Genomic DNA, 8230 nt, shown 5'->3' with positions numbered 1-8230 from the left:
TCCAGCCAATCCAATCCCAATTATCACACCACACATTCACCAATGACTACCTCTCTATCATCATTTACCTCTATCAGACTAATGTATGATGATATTATTTCTTTTAAAATTTTAATTTAATAAAAAGAGACAACATGAATAATTATATCTTTAATATGGCTCTTTAAATAAAAGATTATTTTGAATTTGCTTTATTTTTTGTATAGACTTTTGTTTTTCTTTTTATTTATTTTATAAGAATCGAACTTTAGACATTTATAACATAAAATTCTGATATCATATCATGATACCACTTCTCCCAAACACTTAAACTGATAAAAAGACGCAACATGAATAGTTATATATATCGCTAACAAAAGGCAAAAAGGCTTGAACGTGAAGACGAAAGAAAGAGAAGGAAAAAATGACAGGAAGGAATAACAGACATGATGAGAGAGACAGTGGTGACAAAACAAGCTTGTAAAAATGATATTAGCAACGTGGCAGTGAATGACACTAGGAAGGAAGTGCAATAGAGATAACGAAAGATGAATCGATAGAATAACAACAAGCAAAGGTGAACAACAACATAAAGAGGTGGCAATGATGGCGAAAACAACGGCACCAAGGTCGAGACAACGATAGCAAATGCAGAAGGAATACCTCGAGATTATGAGTGAAAAGAGTGAGGAGAAGATAGAGGAAGACTCAATGTAGCAAGTATGGAGGAAAATGACGATACAATGAGACGATATTAGGGTTTAAAAAGTACATGTTTCGAGGCTTACCTAGAACCAATGTGATTTGGATTTGAATGTGAGATCTAAACTCCTTTTAGAATGAGATACTCATTTGTCTCCTCAGCAAGGTGATGCTATCCGAACTCTTTAGAGAGGATGATTGGGGGACACCTACAAGGAATTTCGATACTTAAGTTAGTAAGAGTTTTAGACAGATTTTTAGTAGAATGAAGTTCGAAAAATACCTAAGAGTGTTAAGGTATTTATAGTTGTAGGTAAGCCAATAATCACTTTATGAAGTGGTTATACCTTTAATGGTCGATAATTGTTTTCTTTTATTAGGGAAGTTATTAAGATTTCTTTTCTAAATTAATTGGAGAGCTTGTAGGAATCGGTTATACTCATATAGATAAGCAATGTTAGACCTGCGTTTTTGTGTCCATCCTCTAATCAGGTCGGCTAGTTCATAATGTAAGTCAAATTATTAATTTATAGAACGTTGGTTAGACTTTAGTCATTTTAGGTCTAACTCTTATAATAATGAGTCAGAATATAAACCATACATATAAAAAAATGAATTAGGATTTAAGAAGTAAATTATTTGAAATTAAATTAAAAGAGTAAAAGTGAAAAATAAATTTGACTAATCATTAACCGTGAAAAATGTAACAGTAGAAGTATAATTTTTTTAATTATTAATAATTAAATAATAATTAAAAATAATAAATTTTAATAATTCTCTAATATTTTTCTGTAATTTAAACCAAAATCTTTCGATAAAAAATACATAAAAATTAAAACTCTCTGTACTGTACTGTATACATATAATCATTTCAAGGGTGAAAAATATTAAGTGCAATGAAGTAATGAAGACAAGGTACATTATTGATTATAATTAACAAGCTAAGGATTCGGTATCTGATCTGCATCATCTTAAAAAAAAAGTAGTAGTGTCAATGATAAAAGGTTTACTTACATACATGTGGCTGCAGATTGAAGACTGCGAAGTTTCCTCCCTTGCTTTATTCGTAGATTTTTCTGTTTTATTTCAAATCACTATGCTAATTCGTGTGGCTTACACATTATATTGAATGATGAATATATACATACATGAAACAGTTCTTTTTATCGTACATATCAACAAAAATCAGCATGAGCAATAATAGACATTTGCCACATGCATCTCATCATCATAATATGCCATAGCATGTCAGGATAAAGGTCTAAAACTTGGGATATATATATATATAAAATTGAGATATTGTAGATATCTTTTAAATTTTATAATAATGATACACAAACCAATAATAAATTAAAAACAAAAAATTCAGAGAGTAGTCAACTAATTGTTAATTATTTAATATTTTTTTATCATTGTTTTAATTTACAACTGCATTACATAAAATATATACAGCTGCCAATACGCCATGACGACTCATCAGGAGTGATAGAATGAAAATTACCTACTTTTTTTTCTTGTTGCCGTAAAATAAAATAAAAATAGTTGTGAGCTCTGCTCTTGATTTTAATAATACTTCTTTAGGGGTTGATAAAATTATATAGCCACTATAATAATGGACACTATATATATATAGACCCACTAATTATATGTATTACTATAAAATAATAGTAAATGCATGAGTTATGACATAATTAAGATGGCTACTAGCTACATTATTACCATAAAAAAATTTTAGCACAAAATTTTTTATATACAAATATATATATATATATAATAATAACAAAATTTGGTGAGTATTCTTTTGGTACAATTAATAATAGTGGATTAACTATTCAAAACAAAAAAAAATGGTATTTTAATTTACTAAAAAAGCATACAAATATTTTATTTATAACTTTGAGAAAAAGAAAGATATATAATAACCAATATTATTATTGAGTTTTTCAACATATATATCCGTAGTTGTCCAGCAAAAAATAATAATTTGCATGTATTATTATAATTTTTGTCCTATTTTACAGCATTATCAAACAGAGTACAGAAACATCTTTTTGTGTATTTGTTTCTAGTATTTGTATCTCAGCTTCACTGTCATCTCAATATATTTAAATAGGTACGTACAGCTTTGACACTTGTTCACTTTGTTTTAGTGGTCCAGAGCCCCATGAGAACTAAAATAATCCCTACTAACTAATTATCCAAATTACATTTTCTTTTTCCTTCTCTAAACTTTGATAATGATCTTGATGAACTGTTGTTTCTAATAATAATTTCTTGAGTTCTATTATTCATAATATTCAGTATAGATAGCCTCGATCATCATCATATGCGGCTGCTGGTTGAATAATGCAGGTTGTTAATTTAGAACATACAAATTAAATTAATGTACATAGTAATTTTGTGTGTGGAAGTAGCTAGCAACAGCAGCTAGCAGTTATAAATAATCATCATATGCAGTAGTTTGTCAGCAAATATTCAATTTCCCAAATTAAATTGTTTGAATGTAACAGTGTGTATGTGACGGTATATATATATAGCTGATGATGAAGATCATCATATATATATATATATATATATATGAGTAGCCACTAGCATAAAGACAATAGAATGAATTTTGAGGATATTCTGAGTAAGGAGGACCACATGCATGAAGACATTAATTTTGCAACAAAACCATAAAGCTCAAATAATGAATGTACACATACAATTTAATTTTATGCGCTATATAGATACATAGATAGATAGATAGATAGCCTTTTTCAATAAATATTATTGCATACAAATAAACCCCACACCAATATAGTGTAGTAGTGCTTATTGCTGCACCACTATTAGTACTGTCATAGTTGCATGTTTATATATGGTGAAGAATTGAAGATGGATTGAACACATTACATTACAACATGCACATGTTCCAGGGTCCCAACTTCTGCAGTATATGTTTAGAAATGGTAGTTGTAGTCCTCTGACACACATAATCTAATGTCCCTTATTTATACAAACATGCATACACCAAAATAAGAGAGATAAGAAATTCAAAAGTACAGGACAGTAAAGAAGATTAATGGTTCTATATATCATCATATTTGTTATATCTACCTTTTAGGAAAGCTTATAAGGTTTGCTAATAAAGAAGATTAATGGTTTCAGCTTTTGATGAAATATAGTATAATAAAGAGAAGATAATTGATGCACACGCCGCCAATTGCAGCTTCTTTTGCTGTGAATAGACAAGTCCATGTTGTTTACGCATTCTACTACAGCTTTTTCGTTCTGAATTTCTAATAAAGTGATAATTAAACTCATATATATATAGCAGAGGAACACTTAGCTTAATTAAGCTCCATTGTTGAATGGTTTATTAGAGGACTTGGTGAGTTGTATCTTTTAATTAATTGCATGTGTTTGTAGTGTAAGAATACATATGAAATTAAAGTCTCAATAAGTAGATAATTATTATTCATAATTTGACACGGGGAAATAGTTACTGCATGCATGCGTGTTAGTTGTAGATTTTCTTCAGCAAGTTAGTTCCACGTGGCACCTGTTATTGCTATTAAATACAAAATTGTAGACTGGTATACTTTTATTTCAAACCGCAGTTAAAGAGGTTCTTACCCAGTTACCCATGAGATCAGAAATTACATTAACTAATATGCTACGCAATCTCTGATCAAAGCTTATTTTGCCACATACCACACTACACTACAACTACTACTTTCGGCAGAACAGAAAGGTACATATAATACAAAAGCCTCTTGCTAGCTACTACTTTCAGCTTCATTTCTCTCCCTTGAAATCTTCAAGTTTAATTAGGTGAAATTTCTATATGTATAGGTCATGCCTACTAGCAGCCCCCTCTACTAAAGTCAAATATTTTGGTTGTAGTAATTATTAAATATTGAATTAAATAAAATTTGAATTATTTTAATTTAATTTTTTGTTTTTTAAATATTATTAATATTTCGTAAAAAAGATTATATGAATGATTATATCTATAGCTATTATTTCGGCTAAGAAAATTGGTCATTTTACTTGCGAGATATATCATTATATTCATTCGGCTCGGGAAGGTGCATGGCATGATTCACTAATTAAGACTATTAGCTCGTGTTTTGTATGTTTGTTAATGTCATATGTTTAATTTTTAGAATAGTTTATGTGTTTTGTCTTTGATCTTTCTTAGTTATTGCATTAATTGGACACCAAGTAATGTTATTTGATCTATCTTCAAGTGAAAAAGAAAAAAGAAAAAATTGGAAAGGGACTTTTTCTTTTTTAACTATAGTCTTTTCTACTACCTTTTCTAACTCCCTCGGTAAACAGATCAAAACGGACATAATAATATACACAAGATGATGATGAACGTTGCTAATAAATTATAATTTAAATGATATAATTTTTTCATCTTTATTTAAAAATTTCAAATTCGAATCTCATTTTTAATTTTAGAAAAAAAATGATGATGAACGTGGCAGATATACCTCGGTCCTATATGTGATGGACGGAGATAAATTTGGTACGTATTTATTTTCTAAATTTAAATGTTTTTAATTAAAATATAAAATATTTATCATCTTAACTAATGTAAGGAGAGGGTTAATTAAATTTGAATATGGTAAAAATCAAAATGAGTTGGAGACGAAAAAACAAACAAGAGATGAAAGCGTATGTGGGGACACCGGGACAGAGAGAATCAAGACTTCAACGGAGAAGAAGAAGAAAAAGGAGGGGATTACTGTTGCATTAGATGGGTCATGGGTGTAGATCTAGAGTGTTACACTAATTGATCTCCTGTACCAATCACCTAATTATTTACAATTGTATTATGTTAATAGTAATAAAAATAATACAAAGCGAAAGGATATAATATTATTGAACGATATATACGTAACTAAATCGGAGTGACAAATTTCTATCCATTTAATTCATTCGTATTTTTGCATCTGAATCTTGAATTTGAAATTTTCAATTTTAGTTTCAAGAATCAATCCCTTCTGAAAATTTCAAATATTGTATACGATATATGTCGTTTTCCAATCCCAGAGATAAAGTCCATGATATATATATATATATAATTGCATTATTTACATTGACTGAAAATTACTCAGAGAATTGCATCCTTAAAGGAAAGGGTAAACTAGCTCAGCTATTAGAAGATGATGTTAATTAGTAGTACTATACTATGGTTAAACAAAAGTATTTGGTAAAAAAAAAAAAGAGCTAAAAATTGTCCAATTTTTTTATTAACTTCTTTAATTGCAACACATACTTATTGTTCTTCTTTTCACTCTTCTCATTTTTTTACTATAACAAATATTAATAATCAAATAAAATATGCATTAATTACATCAACAGTAACAATAGAAAGTACATTAATAATATTCAGATTGTTTTATCAACTATTATGACAAAGATATTATCTACTATCTGTGCCAATTTCTAGCCTATTATGCACATAATTTACTTAATCCATTTTCTTTTCTTGTTATATATAGCGAAAATAGTTAAAATATCTGTAATTTAATATCTATAATTTTATACATAATATTTATAATTTTATATAATTTTATATTTGATGTTATATATTTTTAACAATAATTCTTCTCTATATTTGTCCTATTTCAATAATGCTTTTGACATTTGGATTTTAGTATTGTGGCCTTTCCACTAGCGTTTTCATTATTATTGACAAAAATCTATTTGTTTTTTTCCTGTATTAAAATTGTATATATTATTAAAAGCTTTATTCTTATCTCCAATAATATATTAGAGGTTGTCAACAAGTAGGATTGGAGTTAGTTCATTACTAATAAGGCAAGAATATCAAAGATGAAAAATAGATCTTACATTTATAAATTAAAAGAAAGTAATGCATGGAGGCATTCTCTCACCTTACAAAGATGCAACTTCAAATTAAAAGTTCATTGACTTCTGACCAACTTCTTATGTTAATTGAAGATCTAGTCTGAAACAAATATTTCGTTAAGACAATTAGGCTAATCACGATTATTTTCTGGTTCGGTCGGTCAAGTTACTTATTAATTAATATTCTTCTTTTTAATCTTATATGAATCTTTAGAATCATAATTATGACTGACCTTTAAGGATTTAGAAGATGGAAGACGGAGATTAGATACATATGAAATTCGAATTCTCTCCGAACTTTAATAGTTAATTTATAATTTTTTAAGATGATTTTGATATACTTAAATTTGTATCTAATTTTCAAATATCTAATTTACAAATATTAGGTAGCGTTTGTTTTGAGGTACTGAGACAGATATTGAGAGATTAAAACTTAATATCATGTTTGTTAGTTTAGACACTGATATTAAAATTTCTGTTTCTATCTCCAAAATTTCAGTATTTTAGTACCTCCAAAAAGTGAGGACACAAGGAATTAAAATTTTTAGAGATGAAGACTGAAACTTTAATAACATTTTATATCTAAAATGCCTTCATTTCAATTAATTAATTCCAATTTTACCTATTACATAAATTAAATTAGAATTTCATTCTTATTTCAATTTCTGTCTCCTATTTTACATCAAATAGAATACTGAGATTTATTTCAATTTGTCTCTTAGTCTCTATCTCTCCACCAAACGCTACCTTAATGAATATCTAGTTTTTACTAAATTTTCTTATCTTATTTTTTTCGCATTTAAATTTAAATAAATATTTCAAATAAATTCTAATCAAAGTATACAAAAAATGAACATTCTTTTCTCAACTGCCCAGTACTTAATTAATTTAATGTCCCTCATAACCCTAAAAAGAGAGAGTGCTCTACATCCATGATTGAATTTCTAAATGTTAACAATTAAATCTATTCACTTGATATATTCTTTAAATAGGGAGTTTTAGACACCATTATTAGATCAGAACCTATATCTTGGGTATTGAATATTGATATATAAACGAACCAAATTTTAAATTATTTAGTAAACATAATTGAAAAAAAATAAGTAATGACCATTATAGAATTGTCAGTTATGTAATTATAAGATTTTCAATATTTATCTGAAGACGGATTAGTTACTAATTCATCCCTCTATTATTTTTTATAAATCCAAAACCACTGAATCCTAGTAATGATTTAATAGTGTTTCTATGGTAAGTTTTGGTTTTCCCTCTCTTCATTGTTCATTTTAGAATTTTGTGAATGATATATACAAATGGACCTAGCTACTTTAATTTTGTTTGTTTTCGTTATTTTTATAAAATGAATTTAATTATTTTAGAAGAAAAATTGTTAGAATACAAGGAATATGGAACACTTTATGTTTTTTTTTAATTCTTCGATTATAATAAGTTTTAGTATAAGTATTGAATTTTTTCTTTCTTTCAAAAAAAAAAGCAGAAAATAAAAATAAAAAGTGAAAAAGAAAAATCAAAACACACATGTCTATAATAAATTAAAAGAAAAGCTGACTAAAAAAAATTATTAACTATTAAAACCAAATGAAATTGCATATTAACATACTAGAATTTAATTTGTATGCAAAAGAATTTTATACAATTATTTAATTTTATATTATTAAAT

Source organism: Arachis ipaensis, chromosome B05 (assembly GCF_000816755.2).
Source record: "Arachis ipaensis cultivar K30076 chromosome B05, Araip1.1, whole genome shotgun sequence".
NCBI classification, from domain to species: domain Eukaryota; kingdom Viridiplantae; phylum Streptophyta; class Magnoliopsida; order Fabales; family Fabaceae; genus Arachis; species Arachis ipaensis.
This window is presented reverse-complemented; position numbering follows the sequence as displayed.